The following is a 19,244-nucleotide window of genomic DNA, read 5'->3' on the forward strand; positions in this document are numbered from 1 at the left end:
GCATCAAGGTTTTTACTTGTGGTTGAGACAGAAAAGAGAAGAAAGTGTAGGCACTAAAATAAAACAATCATAGGTGTTTTTGCTTTGCAACAGGGCTGCTACTAAGGAGCTGCATTTATCTGGGTGAAAGCTTATTTTGTGTTCTTTGGTATCTCCTCATTTCACCATCCAAATATCCAATTTCTTGTACATTACTGTCTTTGCCATCCTTTTGCCTTAATAGAGCATGATGTGGCTCGTTGAAATTAGCCAAGGTCATTTAGTCTATTCTGCTGTCAAGACAAAGAAGTGACGGGCTTGGTGATTTAATAACTTTCCATCACAAAATCCTATTGCAGAAAAGCAAATTAAAGGAGGCTGGTGGGGGGATAGAGCAGTGGAAGACATTTGAGTGATGTGATTTCATCCTCCTTTATGGGCTGTTGCTAAAGAGGGTTTTTAGGCTAGAATTCACAAGTGAACACTCTCGTTAAGGTACCAGCATTGACTGTGGCAAATTAAGTGTAGGATTTAAATGTTTGGCCATATATGATAATAATATATGATAGCAGATCATTATGTAGTGCCTGGTTTGTGGAGAGTGTTGTGATCCTGTCCATTGAGGGCAAAATGTATATCTTGTTTGCTCCCAACCAATATTTCCATTTCAGTTGCAGTATCCATTTTCCTGTGAGAAAATGTTGAATACTGTTCCTTACTGGCAAAATCAAGTGTTGGTCAGGCATGGCCTCCCTGAATACAAACACTGGTTAGTTTTCCTATTTTGAACACATATTTAGATACATAAAATTTCTTCAGGTCACAGAAACCACACTTAGAATAGGAAATGCAGTGTTGGATGGTTGCACCATGGAGTTCTTTGTTATGAGAGAGAGGAGTAAAGATTTTAACTTAAATATTTCAGTTTTTCTATGGTCCTGTTGCCTAATAAAATGCACAGATGTAGCAGACATTTATCTGTCATGTTTGAGACAAGATGATGGTAGTTAAGAGTTCCAGTTTGTCATGATGGTAGTCAGGCTCATCTTCAGGGCTGCACAAATGTGATGAAAACAGCTACAGAGTGACATAGGGGATGTGATGGAATGATCAGAGAAAGCTTTGTTCTACTTTCCAGGGATTTAGGTTGAATGGTATTTATTGTTGCCTGCTGTTACTGTTTTGAGGCTGCCCTCTGTTGAGCAAACAAACATTGAAATTCTTACTATCAGCATCCCCTTTTCAGTTTTATTCAACATTTTTTATTATCTTTCTGTCGATAAACTGTGTAAAGTTACCTGATTGTTTTTCCCTGTTAATAAACCAATTAGCTAATAAAACTCTTAAAGGAATTATCTTATGTAAGAATTGTGAGATACTTTTTGTAAGAATAAATCTCAAAATACTTCTGTGAAGATAAATACTCTGGCCATAATCTCTGTATCAGGAGTTCCAGATATATTCACACGGTGAAACCCCCGACGCTCACAAACTCAGCCTCTGAGCAGGAATTGTAACTGCTGCCTGGCTCCCATTAGTTCTCATCACAGGGTAAATCTTAACTGCACTTTCAATATTTAGGCATCAGAGTCAGCTTTTCACTGAGGAGAGACTTGAGGCCAGGCACCAAATGCTTGCAAGACACTGGTAACCTTGTGGCATAGGGAGAAGGTAGCACTAGGTCTGTCTTCACTATCACCTCCAAAATTCAGGGAGCAGGGATAGCTTAGACATACTGAATTCTTATTTAGAAGGAATGATGCTTTTTTCAGTTTAATTTTGGGCATTTTTTTCTTTTTTTTAAGATATACAGAAACTTAAATTCAGACCTATAGCAAAATAATTTAATTAATATTTCTTACATTAACTAATAGTAAAATTATATCTGCTGAATAAAACCACATCTGAGGTGTCTGTCCATCAATAAAACATGTAATTAAATTTCCATGGCCTCTTTTTCCAGTGACATTATTTGCCTATTCATTGCTTCAAACAACAGTTTTAAAATAATTGGGCAACCTGGTGTTTGAAGTGAGGAATAAAAAATTGACAGGCACATGTGCTGAAAAACGTGATTTGGGTCCTCCTAGAGCAATTTATAATGTCAACTTAAATTTGCTGAATGGTATCAAATTGAAGACAGAAAAGAAGCAAGAAAAGAGCAAATTCTGGGGCTAACATCACATAATTTGTCAGAAGTGCAGTTGTCAGTTTTCTGCCTTGGGAGCCCTCAGCCAAGCTAGGTTAGAAGACTTGGTTTCAAGTTCTTACACTCCTTGCCTGAGGGGATTTGACTTCCCAGCTCCTTATTTTCCCAAGGTGAATAAACAAATGAGCAAACTACAAGCTGTTCTGTGTGGGGATTCATTTGCTCCTGGGGCACTTTTCCCTGTGCAATAAACAGTTAAACATTTATTGTAGCAAACACTTGAAGCTCCAGGAGATTTTTCATTTGCATTCTCCTGGCAAAGAGTCAATTCCAGTCTCTTACTTGTTCCCATCTCAGCAATTAGTTGTGTGTTGGTAACCAAAGTGGTAAATCCTGGGAGCTGGAGTAGGTGTATTCCCACCTGGAATATGTAATGCCTCTACACAACATCCACCTGCCTGATCACCTGTATAGGGAATACAGCATATTCTGACTTTTCACAAAATGGAATTTATAGCTGAAAATAAGAAAATCATATTTTTTTTCTTCTAGGCAAGGACTTCAATTTCTTACCACTTCCCACTTCTTCCATTTTTCAGTTTTAAGCTCATGAAGCTGTATAATCAAAAAGTCTAAGTCATTTTCAAATTACGTAATATAGTTTAAAAATTAAAAGTTGCCATCATTTCTGAGACTATGATAAACAAGTCAAGATGTCACCAGCAATTTTAAGTGAGATTGATACTATTCAGTGGTGTGAAGAAGTTTGCTTTGACACATTGAGAAATAACTCTTGTTCTTCCTCTCAGAAGCAAGAACATGCACAGAGCGTACAAAAACTGGTTTTCAGAATTCATTATATCCTCTCAGATTTCAGTCAGTTCAGTTCTCCACAAAAATCTGTGTCGAGAAAGTGTGACTTAATCTGTAACTCACAGGAGCAATGCCTATAATTTACCTGTCGAATGTACAGATTAAAATACTGTGAGATGAAACGGAAAGAGTTAAAAATTGTGGGAGAGAGGGGAAAAGAAATAAGCAGAAGTTGTACCATGGGAAAGTACAGACAGTAAATGGCAAGTAAAAAGAATCACTGGAAGCAATCAAGTAAGAACAGAAACTGGGAAAACAAAGAGACCAGTCAGTAACAAGGTTCAGAATAAGCCTTTATATGAGGAATAGTAAAGCAGACCTGTTTTAAGTCAGTATTCTCTGGGAGTAAGTGCATCAAAGAGTAGGAACGTGTTCCCACTACACTGACTCATATAAGGAAAGAGTTTGCCAGTAGATCCCATAACCTGAGAATATTTTGTCTTTTGTAAAAAGACATCGTTGCTGTGCACGAGCAACAGCCTATAAGCAGTGTGCAAGTTGAGAAAAAAATAAATTGATTACAATGAGACCTGAATCCTACTGAAATGTTAGGCAACATTTTCTTGATTTTAGGTTTCTGGACTGGGCCTATCTGAATCAAAAAATGGACTTTTTTTTTTTTTTTTTAATCACTCATATTCAACTACTGTTTAATCATTTACATACGCAAAGGTGATTGATTCATTGATTTGGGAACTTTTTTTTGGGATATTACCCCATCTGGAGAAGAATGAGCCGTATTTAAAGTTCAGGTTGTGACCTGACCCACTGTGCATATCAGTAATGTTTCCTGTTGAATAAGGATGCTGTAGTTGTATTGGCTGCTCTCTATCTCTTTTCCAAGGGTGGGATATCATGGTAGAACATATCCTGTGGAACCAAAATTTCTGAGACTATATTTAGCATCTTTCTGAAATAATTTTTGGCCATGTAGCCTTTTTTTAAATCAGTTTACATGTAGCAAACTATTAAAAATGCTGTCTGGAAGATAACGTGTACATGGAATGAATTATTGGAACAATGGACCATTGTCAGCCTTCCCATTTTCTCAAAGAAAGTGATGAACACTGAGATTAAAAAAGAGGAGGAATTAGCAGCAGAACATAGAATGGTTCAAAAATAGGTTTAGGCAATGCACAGTGACACTTTTCTGACTTTTCAGCTTGGTTTCCACACTCTCGTGAGGTTCCTTAAGAACTGATGTCACATTCCAAGATCAATAAGAGAGAAAATGTCTGTGTTTTAAAATAAAAGAATAATTCATAATAGTTTAAGCCCCAAACACGTCTCTTTGCCCCACTTCACGGAAGGTCAAAAATCCTCACTCATTAAGAACTAAATGTGGTCTTTTAAACAAATGTCCTGTTTAATTACCAGCAGGCAATCCAGCACAATTTGTTGCTGTCTAAGGTACTTTATATTTTCTAATGGTCTTGCATATTTGATAGCCTCTTTCAAATTCATGCATCAGATTGAAGACATGCCGCTTGGTTAATTGACTTTTTCCCTCTCCTAATGACGTGCATCTCCTAGAATTTTAGCAGAGGTGAGTCCAGCTACAGCTCTTTATATCAGTTATGTGCACTTCTTACGCAACTACAAAGGCAGTGGGGTCCCAGCCAAAGCCTGCTGACCCCCAGGGGATCTTTTTGGAGTAGGGACACAGGAGCTGTGACCTATTGACTCTGAGAAAAGTGGACATATAAGAGATGAACTGCCTTTTGCTGAAGGATGGGAGCTGTTAGTTGCTCTGCCCCATTTTTCTGGGAATCTGGAACACACACTGCCTATTCAGAAATGCTCCTTGCATATTTTTTTCTCCTGCTTTTAGTGGTATTTTACACAGGCAGATAGTGATAGGACAAGGGGGGATGGTTTCAAACTAAAAGAAGCTATCCCAAAATAATACCTTGTGCCCTGAACTGGTTGTGTCATCATTTTTATAATAATTTGTTTAGTTACAGTCTTTGTTATTGACTTATAATTTATTTCTTAAAAATAAACATCCCCATTTAATGAGCATTCAGATCTTATTTACTTGCTAAAGTAAATTCTTGAACAAAACCAATATGAAGTCACATTTTTTGTTCCACTTTACAATATTTATGGTAGAAAAGTTCCACCTGGATTCAAGGTATTGTAGAAAGCAACACAGGCTTACAGATTAAAAAAAAAAAAAAAGAGAATAGTTCACAATTCTGAAGTAGCAGAACATTTAGTTGTCTTTTAGCAAATTGAGCTTTTTTAATCCATTGAAGACAATGAAGCAGAATTTCATGAAACATTTATGTGCAGGTAATTTTTAGGTTTCTACAAGAAAGACATGAATATAGTTTTAAATTCTCAAACTAATGGCATGCACTGACACCAAGAGGATAAGAAAGGATGGGAGTAAGTTCTGTTCTGCAAATTGTTGCATAAAATGAGCACAGTTACATTAAAACAAAACTGTTCAGACATCCTGAGGACTCGCATTTAAGGTGTGTGGTAACTAAAAATACTTCTGTGAAGCACAACTGTTCTGCTTTCTGCCATGAGCTGACACTTATAATTTATGTTAAAAATTAATCAGTGAATTCCTCATAAATTTAGGTGGACACAGTTTGGGGCCCATACTTCTGCTTTTTGGTAAACTTGGATGTCCTGTGATGGCAAAAAAAAAAAAAAAAGTAAAGTGCTATACTAGACCTTCAGGAAAACCTGGGTTGACTTCCTGCCCTTCACGTGGGAGCTGGATGTTTTGATTTTTAGTGAAGGGAAAAAACTCCAAACCCTAAATCTGATGTTAGTCACAATGTCTGTTAAAACACTGTGCTCTTCAAACTGTAATTTCCCCCTCTTGAGCTTAATAAAAAAAAAAAAACAACAACAAAAAAAAAAAAAAACCAAAAAAAAAACCAAAACACTTTAAATAGCAACATGGCTTTTAGTGACATGATGTTACTGTTTAGATGAGGTAAAGAGGATGCTTCCTCTCACACTGAAAAGGTTACTGGCTCCTACACATGTGTCCTGTCTGGGTTTACAAAGCAGAACTAGATGGGAGACAAAAAAAATGCCCTTACATGATCCCCACAAAGAATCAGCCTTTCTTCTGTTTGAAAACTTTTTGAAGTCCACCAGTATGTGCCAGATATCTTGATGTTGTCTTAAATCTGATGTTGTCTAAATAGCAAAGACATGAATCATTCCAGTGCTAAAACTATTAAATTTGTGGGATACAGATTTCATATCAAATGCAGAAATTTACAATCTCGTGATTTACATCCCTTAAAAAGTCCATACATTACTTGTAATAAAAAAATTGTTCTACCACTCTGGGAAATTTTTCCTTTCTGATGCCAAAATGGTTGACAGCTGGGAGGAACCATTTGGAAAATGCCTCAGGTTTTCCAAGACTCATCACGAAGTCAGAAAGAACCCTTGCTGTGCATCAAAGGATATACATAGTACATGTGATACCTCCCTAAGGATGCACATAAAATCATATGCCAGTTCCCAGAAAGCAGCCAGAGAGAGAAGCTGGGTCTGAAGTAAAGTCACACGGAGCTGCCCAGCAGCTGGGTGGTTTTGAACACCAGCTCTGTAGACATCTGTGTCCATCCTGACATAAAAGAAGCCATAAATGCTTTCAAAGTATTTGTCTCTCCAGTACTTGCATGTGGAAAGTCAGCCTGTTCATCTTATAGAGCCACTGTCGGTGTTCACCAAAGAACCCAGGAAGCTCTTTTCAATATATGGGCTGGAAATTAAAGTAAAAATTACTGTTGGCTCACATTAGCACAAGTTACAATCATCTCCCAACCAAAAGTAATGTGAGTGAAATACAATTCTTGTTAACTGGTGCATCTGCAGGCCTTTGCTTCTGACTTCAGCTGTGAAAGTGCTGCTCACATCGTTCTTTTTCCCTAATGAAGGCACAGCTGTGCATTTAGGGGCTTGACAAAGAGTGTGATTAGGAATTCTAGACTTCCAAAATAATTTATCTGCCTTCAAAAAGAGTTTTTGTTAGCATCTAATTCTTGGTGAGATTCGTTATTGTCTCTTGTAGAGGGCATTTTTGGTGGTAGAAGCACAGAAAAGATTAGTAGCAGTTTAGTAAATCGTTGCATTATCCAGAATTTATTTGGTGTTTTGTGTTATTTTGAGGTCTGGATGAGCAAGTCACAGACTCCATAATATTTAAAACCTTTTAATTCAAATAGAAATTCCGGGGGGGTTCTTCGGGTTTGGTTGGAGTTGTTTTGTCATTTCTCGTCTCGTCGCTGGTGGTGGTGCTGCCTCAAGGAGAGGTGGACTTAGCTCAGCCATCCCATGCTGACTGTGCAAGAACCCGCTGTGCACTGATCTCCTTCAGCTGTAATACATGTTCTATCCTGAATTTCTGCTCAAGAGCTTGTCTGCCTGCATGAAAGGGTTATTAATGGAGACGATAATGCGTTTGGACTATGTAAAACGTGTCAGAGGTTTCCAAGGAGCTGACAGTGCTGATGTTCAGCACTGTGAGTTCTGCTGGCAAGTAGCTTGGAAATGTTGATTATAGTGCTAAACATACATCAAAGATGCGTTTTGTGCTTTAGGTGTAACAGGGACTGTTTGTTGTGCTAAGCTGACCTGTGCTAGAAAAAATGTAGTTTTAATTTTAAAAAGCCACTACTCATTGCCTCTCTTTGGGCAGTCCCATCATACCTGGAAGTGTGACCATAACTGAGGCTTGCATATTTGTAATTCCAGCATGGGGGAAAACTATAATCAGAAAAAAGTACAGCATTAGTAACAAGCTGATAATTAGGATTTTATAGATTCTACTGCAGTTATACATACGTATTTGTAAAGACCTTAGTGCAAGTAGATGCTGGGGTTCAGCTGTCAGTCTGCAGCACAGCTTGAGTACTTACTCAGTTTGTACTTAGGTTTTTCTCAGGTGAGCTATCAGGGAGCAAGACTCTTACACAGGTATTTTTGGCACAATTAGTGGTTTTCTTGAGCAAAGCCAATAGAGATATTTTTTTATTAGTGGAATTTTCTAGTTAAATTTGGTAAGGAAGGTACTTGCATCTGGATGTTAAAAATTACATTCTTGGGGGAAAACTATAATATGATGATGGATTTTGTTCTTTCTTAACAGGCATTAGCCAACAACTTGGGGAGTTTTTAATAAAAACTAGTCTTAATGGTTTTAAATTTTGCTGTATACAGAAGACTAGAATATTTGTAAATTAAAAAGTTGAAATTTTAAAAACAATCTGATATTAGCCCTTTAGCAAGGCATCACAGAGATTCTACCCTTTTAAATATGAATGTAGGCTTTGCTGGTTTTCCAGTGCTCATGTATTTTAAGAAGAGAATTGCAGAAACCTCTACTAAATCCATGCTGTATGGAGAGAAAGGTCAGACAATGTTATAGAATTAGAGCACAGGATTTTGAAAAAATTGATTTTATTGTGATATAGATTTAAAATAATCACCAGAAATTAAGAGCAAACAAAACATGATTTAAAAAAAAAAAATAAATAAAATTTGAAGAATCCCTGCATTTGGATGAGAGGTGTCTCTGTGATATTCTCGTGGTAGCCCTCCTGTGCTCCCTGCAAAGCACAGATGGTTGATGAACTCGTGAAAAAACAACAGTTGATCAAGTACCTTCTGACTGTGGAGGGGGGGAAGGTGGTGCTGAGATGCAGGAGACCTGTGGGTCCAGGCAGGAAAATGCCCAAGGGAGAAGGGGAGCGCTGTGCTTCCTGAAATCACAGAGTTCAAATGGGGAATCTTCTTCAGAGATCCTTGTTATTCTTCCTGGGGTGTTGTCCCATCCTTTGCTCTGGACAGACTGTCCAGTGGGCAGGAAATAACCCCTGGTGCTGATACATGAGTATGACTGGTCAGAACCTTTGAAAGCACATCTAATGTTACCTGGAATAAATAGCCATGGCATGGTAAAGAAGCTTACTAATTCTTTTTACCTCTTAAGCTTTTATTTAAAAGAGATGTGTGTCAGCAGCTGCAGTATAATTTACTGTTAGAATATCATGCTAAGACTTCTCTTATCTCCTCAGAGAGTCATCTAAAGACAGATGTTTTCATGGAAAAAAAGATACTCATTCCAAAACACTGCAGGATAAAGCTTTTATTACTGTTTTGAAGTTAATTAGAATTCATAGTATTCATTCATATTTCTTGTAAAAAAAAACAAAAACAAAACGTTTTGAAAATAAGTTTATGTTAAAAATTGTGGGTGCTTGATACTTTTAAAAAAATCAGGAGATTTATTGACGTTCTGAAAGGCATGAAAAGGTCTAGTTAGTCTGTGTGAAATGGAGTCCTTGGCACATGAGGCAATTGCCTCTCATAGTGGCCATGGTATTAGCTGAAATTTCATTATTTTCCTTCCTGTTTCCCTGCATAGTTGGTTGCTCAAGGATTGGAAGTTTTCTGTGACAGAGAAAGCTCTGACTTGATAGAGGGGTTCTGGTCTGTGGCTTGAATTCCTGGGTACCAAGATAATAATGATTACCTTATAATAATTGTAGCTACTCACTCCAGAGACAGTTATCACAGACTTAAGTATGTATATAAGGGAAAACCTGTTGGTTATTACAAGGGGTGGATCAATGAGCCTGTAGGGTACTGTAGTATGGAATACAAACAATGTACCTGCTGTATTCAGAACACTCAACAGGCCCTTCAGTGACAAAATATGCCAACAAAGAGTACAGAAAATGCTGCTTGCTGTGCTCAATGAAAAACAAAATAGTTTCTATGAAGTTTGATTGATCTGCAAAATAAAAGAAAGTTCAAGGGGGAAAACATAGCACAGACGCCATAAAATTTTTAACAGTGCTCAGAATTTCAGTAAGAAAGATCACAAGTTAAGGAAGAGGTTTTTAAAGGAATAGTTTAAGTGTCTGCTTTTTCTCTTTCCCTTAGCAGTTTGTGTAATAACAATCAATGGCTATTTGCCTTTTAAGTTCCCGTAATCTCTTCATGGAATGAAAATTTGAGAATGTGTTTCCCTGACACAGTCAAATGCTTTGTGGATTTATATTGATGAAGATCTGCAGCCTGTTTGCAGCAGTGATATGTGCTTTTAATCCATCCATCTTTCAAAAGTGACAAAAAGTTGCTGTTCTCTTTTTAATCATAAAGTTAACTTCAAAAACGAGATGTCAGTAAGTAAAAGAAAGTGATTTTCATCTTTTAATATCACTAAAAACTCATTTTTTATTGATAGGTGCCAAAAAAGGTTGCAGTCATTTTGCATGGCTTTAAAGCAGTGAGAGCTTCACTTTGAACACATTAAATCTGCTTTGGTGACTTAAAGAAGGCAGCAATTACCTCATGGCTCTTGTTCCTCACAGCAAGGAAATGATCAAGTTCATAAGTACAGGATTAGGTATTTTAATCATTGACAGGAATGCTTAAATCTATTAATCATTTTGTTGTTGTTTGACTAATGTTCTATTGTTGGGCTTGATTTGCCAATGCATTCATTTGTTGCTTGTTATTTTGTCACTGAATTATAATTTCATTATGCTCTGACCTTCTTCGTCCTTTGCTCATCCAGTTGCCATGTAAGGGTGGTTGATGCCATTTGGATAAAATAAAGAACAATCCAAACTTTTGTTTTCCAATGTAACTGCATAAATCTTAGTTAGGTTGAGCTGATTTTCTGCTGTGGTTGCAGCCATGAGTGCTGGCAAGGGACCAAACACAATGAGACAGTCCAGCCTGGAGAGTACCTGGGTAGGCAAGGAGCATGGTGAGCCAGACATCTCCTTTGTCATAAATTTGCTTAAACTGCAGTTTGGGGGCTATTGAAATAGTAGTTTGAATTGTTTTAAAACTAATGAACCAGATATGTTGTATATATGCATATTTTTATATTTCCATTACTGCTTCAGAAGTTATTCACAGCAAAATGAATTGGCTTTTGTTTGACTGCAAAACATCTGCAACACCTTTCCTCTTCTAATTTGGTGCTGTAGATTGAAAGTTCAAGCTTACTTTAATTTTAGAATATTCCATACACTTTAAAACTAATAGAATAGAATAGTTATTCATGGGGCTAGAGGGTGCTTTTTATGCCCTAGTTTCCAGTACACAGGGAAAAACTGATGTAACGTTTTGAAAACAAGAATTTAGTGAACTTCAAAATGTTTGAATTCCAATCTTCCCCATAGTTCAAGGTTACTCTGGTGCATGGATATAATTTTCACCCACTATTTATATTTTATGGTAGCATGGAGCCAGATGTACTGAAAAGTCTGCCTTGGAGGGCTTCAACTTCAGCTGCAAATTAAATATCCTGAGCATTCCCATATCAGCATGCGTATCTAAACCCAGACCAAGCTGATCAATCTTTCTACCTGTAAGTAATATGACAATAATGATAATTAGTAAGATAAAGGATCTAACACTTGTGCGATAGACTTTTCTTTGGGATAACGGGACTGTGTAGAAAAAAAAAAAAAAGAAAGAAATAAAGAACAAAACCTTTCACCTCCGAGGGATTTTGTATCATTTAAATTGGAATCACATGGGAGATGAGGAGATGAGAAACTCTGTCCCTCTGTACTCTGATAGCCTCCAAGGTGACACATTTTTATGGTTACAGAACTCACCTGTTCACCAAGGTTAATAGTGGTTTGAAACAGTGGCTTCTTTTTGGTGTGTATCCTGTACTGCAGCGGGCCTGTTAATAAGTGGTTCTGTCTGATGGCTCTATCTGGGCTTAAAGGCTTAAACAGAGAGTCCATCCCCAGCTCAAACAGCGAGTTTGTGCCTCCCTTACACTGTGTGCCTGTGTTCTCACTAATGGCCAGGGCACCCACTCTGTGCCTTAAATCTGCAGCTCCTCACCTTATATCTGGATTCAGCTCTAACCCTGCCTTGGAGGATGATTATTATTGTGGTTAGTTAACTGCCTTCTCCATCTGTGCATCAACTGCTGGGATATCCTCCCAAACAAAAACAAATCTGGCAGCTGCCTGGGAATTTCAAGCAGCTGTGTCCTATATAGGTAGGGCTTTATGTGTGCTACTGCTGAGGGATCTGTGGAATGCACCACCACTGAGACCAGTGCCTGGCTCAGGGTGCATTGGGAATGTGATCTGTTAAAGAGAAAATTAACAGCACTGAATATTTGCTTTTAACAGTTCTTCTTTTATCTTCCTTTCAGAGCTTGTTTGTGCTTTGTCTCCTTCATGTTGTGGCAGAAGTATGAATGTTGATGAGCCAGTGCAGATCCTAAAGTATGTAGTCTAGGAACCCTTTACTTATTCATACAGTGGAAGCTTGAGTCTGAATCAGTTCGTTTTACACCATTTATTTCCTAAAAGCTGTCTACAGGGTGTTCTGTGTAGCACAGAGAGCAGTTTGGTTTGAGCAGGATCATGATTTTTCCAGTTTTAGCCTATGGGTCGCTTTTATCAATGTTGTTGGTTTTGCTGAAAGGGTACCAAAATGTGCCTGTTCCTAAATAGCAATGGGCTAAAGGGAAGCACGTGAGATGCCAGGTGGGTGAGTGAAAATGGAGAGGAATGGTCATGCCAAAGGCCTCAGGAGTAACCAAGTGACTGGCCTCTCTTCTTCACAAGTACTCTGGATGTGTCATAAAAGAACTAGACCTCTGTGTCTCAGGTTAGGAAAACACTTGGTTCCTGCAGTGTTCTATTCCAAAATCCAGGCGTGCTGCACTTGTTATCTTGACTATAGTTGTTCTGTGAGGTCTATTAAGATTTAACTTTCATTAGATGCTCTATATTATTTTATCCTGAGTTACCACTATTGTTAACTATTTGTTACAGCACTAGGGGCTGCTGTAACAAATTCCCTGCCCTCCACTCAGGACATGGATGCATTTCAGTTTGAGGATGACTCTTGGATAGCTCGCAATTACTTTATGATGCTTTTGCGTGGAAGACTATTACTGTTCAGCACTGACATGAATATTTTTCTTGTGTGTTAGTACATCTGCTTTGCACTTTGAAGCAAAATTGAGGAATAAAAGCATAACCTGCCACACCAAAGAGCTGTAGTATGAAGAGGTTATAAGAAACCGCTGTGAAATCATGATGTCCTGCTCATAACTTTTGATTTTTGGGAGACATATACATTGCTTCTGTGCCCAGCCATAGGAGGGAGGAAGGCTCAGCACACAGAACTCTCAGGTTGCTGCACCTTTCCTTTGATGGTTTCTCAACAGTCCTCTCACTTTTTCCCCAAACATATTTAAATCTTCTGCATAGAAATCAAGTAGAAAATAAATTACTTTCATTATGCTGGTTTTGTTTGTTTTCTGACTTAGTTTAATGCACAGGATTATTCTAGCCAAAGTAAATTACACATTAGAAGCAGTACAGCAAAGGTATGTACAGTTTCAATGGAAAGAAGCTGATATCAGCAAAAGTTTATAAATTTGAGAGAAGCCCAGCTGTGCATATTAAGAAGACAATAAAGGAAAGTAGGCCATTTTTACACAGTTTTTGAACAAAATTGCTATTTATTACTGCACTGTCTGTGCTTTTGTCCCTTCTTCTGCATTCTACACCTCCTCCTTGGTATTGATTTGGGGAATAATAATAATAATATTCTACAGAAGAGGGGTTTGTAGTTAGTGATTACAGTTCACATGCTTCCTTAAGAGCACTTTGCCCTTCTAGAGTCATGTCACCCTGGCCTAGAAGTGGAAGCAGATTTTCTTGGTCTTGCACCCTGTTAAACTGCATAATAAAGGTAGTGGAGAGCAGCCAAGGCATCAAAAGCAGCCACCATCCGCTCTGCTGTCAAATTCCTGACTTTTTTATTTTTTTTTTTATGGCAATACTCAGAAATAATCAAATGTATTGTTGTAAATATCAGCGTATTATTGCCGTGGATAAGTTGTACTGAAAAATCTATATTTCATGGCGTTTAAATTGTGCTGAATATCCAGAGATATTCACTAGCTACTTCTACTGTTCCTACTGGGGTTTTTTATATACTTCAGGGAAGTCATTTAGGATGCTTGAGTCACCAAAATTTAAGGCAACATGACAACCCGTAAAAGCATTTCAGTCTCCCAGAGACACATAAGAAAAGCAGTTAAACAACTGAGAATCTCGATGCTGATTTTGTCAGTCATCCTTACTGTCTGCTTCCAAGAAGGGCTTCACAACTGAGTATTTCACACCGATGTATTTCCCCTCTTTGCCCCTGAGTGACCAACATAATTGTGCCGTTCACTCCAGCTCAGTGAAACCAGCAGGGAGCCACCGTCTGTCCTGCTCAGGAGTGTTAACCTTGGGGGTGACCCCTCCAGCACCAGGGAGAGAACAAATGGGGCCTGTGCTGCTCTAATATTCCATACAGCACAAAATTAGAATCTATTTTAACGATGTTCCATTTTTCTCATGTCCACCCCAACGCTTACTCATATCAGATGTACTTTCTTCAAGGCTGAGCTGCAGGGTCTTTTTTTTTTACAAATTCTAACAGTTTTGTGGCTTTTTTTTTTTTTCCTACAAAGCTGGGACTCTAGAAGGAAAATCAAAACTGTTTCACTACTGATTTTCCTCCTACATGGGAAAATTTGCAACTGCTACTCATGCTAAGGGAAACTCATGGGAGCAAGGGCACAGGATGAAGTACACTATCAAAAGGACTTGTTGGAAGATGCCTGTCGTCTTGAAGATAGAACTGTTCTGTTACTAGAGTATATATGCTGGGTTCATTTTCCAAAAAGAGGAGATTTTTCCAGTCTATGACCTCTAGTCTTGAGCTGGACACGCTCCAGGTGTTGCTTTCACACTTCTAGGCAGTGCCTACTGGGTACCAACTGTCCAGTCACTCTGATTTGAAGTTGCTTGGCCATCCTGCCAAACCACGGTGAATGTTTCTTCACAAGGAAAAATACCTCATAATACATTATAGTTTCTGGATTTTCCAGGTGCTTGCAAAGCAGATTTGTCTTCTTTAAATCACAAGCAAATGCCAGTCTGTCTCCTGACCATCAATGTGATCTGTGTGTCTTGTCATGTTCAGAAGTGACTTGTTTTAGCTAGGTAGTATATATACCTGGTCAGAAGTATATATGGCAATCTATGCATGGAACTGCTTTTTTAATCTTATTACTACATTTCCTTTGATAGCTGCTTTACCTCCTGGGGGAGTTCCAGTTTCTAAGTTTTTCTTTCATTTTCTCCCCCCTCCCCCCTCTTTTTTATTTTCACCCCCCTGCAATGTCCTAACACCCTGAGTGTTTCTTTGACCTTTTCCAAAAACATACATAGATGAGTCAGTTCATTTATCCAGCGCATCACCTACACAATTACAGCTTCTTTACTCAGTCCCATCACAACTACTTCACCTCTCCCCGTTGTTTGTAGTGGAATTCTTTGCTATATCTTTTAAAAATAAAGTATGTCCTAGCAGTTTGCTCCAGCTAGCAGTGGAATTGCATGAGTTGTCATGTTTTCTAGAGAATTACCCAACTTAAATATAATCAAACCTGTTTCGTGTACGTTCTCCTCTTTTAAGCGATTCATCCTCTTCTCTTACCACATTTGGAGTTGTCCTTTCTGTTTCCTGGTGAGCTCTAATGTTTCATGGCTCAGAAGCTTCCACATTGTAGTCCATTGAAGGCTCATTTATATGCATCTCTCTTCATTTAATCATCTTCTCAGTCTCACCACTTCTTAGATTATTCCCAGTAGTCTCTCATTAACTACCACTGATAACAGCAAAATTCTTCTTATAAATTGCCCTTTCACTTCAAGGCAGTTTCTAAGTCTTTTGCCTTTGTCTGCTCTGCTCCATTGTCTAAAGTTGCCAGTAATGATGAACAGATTTCCAGCCATACTCAGGACTTGTTGAGTGATGGTGTAAAGACAGCAGTAGGAATCTTCTCCTGTTTTATCTTCCCTGCAGACTATCCCAGTCAACGGGATAGATCTGCTGACTTATGTGACCACCACCAGTTTCTGTAGCTTCTTGTGCAGTGAATCCAAACAATTTCCAGTCTTTCTGTTGGGTGGATCCAATGGACCTGAATAAAAAGTCTCTGGGGCCATGGTGTGGCACAGCAAAATAGTCTGAAAAAGCTTCTGAGCTATTGCTGAACTGTGCTGCCTTCAGTTGAGGGGCAGGGGGCAGACGTGAGGCTTAATTTTCCACGTGGGTTAAGTTACAATTTCAAATTTGGCACAAAATTTTAAAAGTAGAAGTTATTTTTGCTGGTGGTTTTATGTGTATGCGTATAAATGTCTGTGTAATGATGCCTTGGTTCGTAACTGCCACTTGGGAGACTTTTTCTACTGTTACTCCAAATCAAATTCATTCTGGGAGAATGCCTTTTAAGAATTTTACTTGCAGATTTGCCTTTCCCCTTCCATTCCAATGCCATTTTTTTCTTTTTTCTCTTTTCCCTTATATATTTACAATTTTGGTTTGACCAACTTTCCTTCATGTTCCAGATTTTTTCTTGTCCATGCCAATTACTTTCTGACAACGGAAGCTGATAAGACCCAGCAATAACAATAAATTCCTTTAAGGGAGCCAGCAAAAACAGATTTAATGTTAAAAATCAGATTGAGTTTGTACACTTTGGTTGTGGAACAAAGCTGAGACACCTTCAAAAATCTCCACTTAAATTCTATTTTCATTCCTGTTATTGTGGAAGAAATAAATACCATACAGGACAAAAGAGTAACAACAACAACAACAAAAAATATCCTGAATAAAAATTTTCTATTTTAGCCCCTCAGTTTTTGGATTAGGGGGTGTGTAATTTTTGGGGTTTTCTTTGGTGGGTTTTTTTGGGTTTTATTCTTCCCTAAATGCTATTTACAGGTATATAAACTAAATTTAGTTCATTTTCCCAGCTTTAACAGATGTTACACTTTTGATAAATAACCCCAGCCAAAATTCTGTGCATTGTAGTTATTTTAATGTCATTTATCTTATTAAGGATGCAAGGAAGAATAATATAAACATCTCCTTTGAATTAATAGATTAAAATAGCATTCTGTCTTCCTTCTTTCCTTAAGTTTTATAGTTTAGACATGTATTGATTAAAAAACATTATACACAGGAAGACTCCATGGGATAAAATTAAATCTGTAATTATCTCAAATATTCCTAAATTTTATCAGAACTTAAATTAAAATTTTTGGAAATCAGTGTAATTTAATAGATTTCTGTGAGATTATTAGAGTTGCAGTTTCATTACATGGTCTCTATTACTGTAGTATTCAGTTGATTGTATTTGCCATTTTCCTTTAGATTCTTGATAGAATTCCAAATGTAGGTAGAGTAATTGTTGAAGTAAATTTAAGTTTATGATTAAGGAAATACACTTTTTTTTCCCTAAAGCATGTCTGTATTTAATATAAAAGGAGACAGTAGCTTCCACAATACGGAAGGTATTAAGATAATGTTATTTATTTACTAATTGTATAGTCTGGAGACATCGACAGTGCAAAAGGTCATGTTAAAGTTCTGATGATGCTTTTGGAGATTTCAGAAAGGTTTCTGCTTTGTGTTAGAGTGGTTTCAAGACTCTCAGTTTTTCCTCTCAACAAAACAACAAAAAGTAGTGATACCCTAAAATACCCAAATGCTGAATTAATCATTCTCACTGGTGTCATCCTTGGGTAGAATGAGGTGACAGTCACACCGTAGTTTCAAAAGACATCTGACAAGGTGTCAGACAATATTGTTATTTCCATCTTACAGAGAAGGGGGAAAACCAAAAACGTTTACATGATTTATTGTGAAGTCTGCTGCCTCACCAGGAAATAAACTGAAATTTCAAAGCACCTAAAGCATGTAGTTATAGGTCCTCCCTGTATTATTATAGCACTGTAAAAGCAGTGTATTTGCTGACTTTCTTTTCAATTGGTGCCAATGGAATTAATCACTGGGTTAATTCTAAATACAGTTTTGCTGACTCGCCCAAACCATGCTGTCATATATTATTACAACAATTTATACATGCTGACAGTTTTATACTCTTGAGGTTGAAGTTTTAAAAATGAGGTATTACTTATACTAACGTTTTAAGTGACAAGAAAATTCACTAAATATAAAAGCATGGTCTAAAATTCCTCAGAGCTTTCCCAGCCTAAGTGACGAGCTTGTGAGATTGTCTGTGTTGTTTCAGGTCCAGTTAGACAACTTGTCTTCATAAATCTCTTCAACATCCAACCAGGTGATAAAATTCATGTCAAACACGACTATGCTGTTTATCATTTCATGAGCAAGTTTGTACACATTCCCACTCCTTCCCACTATTATTAGATCTAAGTAGACAAGTATGATCGATGTATCCTGTGAAAGAGTTCTGATCAATATATCTTCCCAGGCTTGAAAATAAAGATTTCAGGTTAACAAATTGATGGAACTCCATCGAACTTTGGAAAGAAATCTTCATTGTTGGGTAGATTGTGAATTTCCCAAGAGAATAGAGTAATATTTGGAGATTATCAGTATGGTGGTTTTGTTTTTCCTGGAGGATAAAGTATCAATTAGTATGAAACATTGCCAATAGGTTTCTGTCAAAGTGTGTTCTCCTCTTATTGCAAAAGATTCCATGAACAGTCCAGAAAAATTATGTGGACTTATAAGTATGGACAAAAATAGAAGGAAATCTTCAGTAAGGAAAATAGGAGAACTTTCCAAGGTAAATAATAATTGTCCCTGTCCTGACAAGTCCTACCAAATATCAAAACTTTGTGGCTTGTTTCCAAATGAAAAAAAAAAAAAAAAAGAGTGCTACATAACCAGAGTTTTATACTCTTTGTGTAATTAGTATATTTTACACTACATATCTTGGTCTTGGAAACAAAGAAGCCAGAAGCATGGCAGATGGGCAGTCACTTCTCACTGGAGAAGTTAGAGCAGGAGGTCTCAGGAGATCACTCCTCTGCTATTGATTCCAGTTATAGAGACATCAGGACGGGCAGAAAACTTCCTAATTAATTGTCAGAGATCTGCCTCGAAGATTCTCTACACAAGAAGCAACACAATAGCTTTTTGTTTTAAGACTAAAACCTTGCTCATCTAAAAAAAAAAAAAAAAAGTAAATTTTTATCAGTGAAATCTTGGAATGTTTAACAGTGCCATCTGGTGACCTTTGCCATAACGGCAGCGGTGTCGTTCAGAGCATCTTGCTTTTGAGGATCTGAGAGGACTGCACAAACAACTGTGCATTCCCAAACTCTGCTCAGGGAAAACATGGGACATTAGTATTTCTACTTGTCTTCCT

General features: G+C 37.6%; 1 protein-coding gene across 1 annotated transcript in view; it reads left to right on the forward strand.

Moving 5' to 3' along the window:
• Positions 1–19,244, forward strand: part of LRP1B (LDL receptor related protein 1B) — a 672,863-nt gene that overhangs the window by 278,787 nt on the left and 374,832 nt on the right. The gene's annotated exons all lie outside the window — the stretch shown is intronic.

This window comes from Corapipo altera, unplaced genomic scaffold, assembly GCF_003945725.1.
Source record: "Corapipo altera isolate COAL_440 unplaced genomic scaffold, ASM394572v1 68, whole genome shotgun sequence".
NCBI classification, from domain to species: Eukaryota; Metazoa; Chordata; class Aves; order Passeriformes; family Pipridae; genus Corapipo; species Corapipo altera.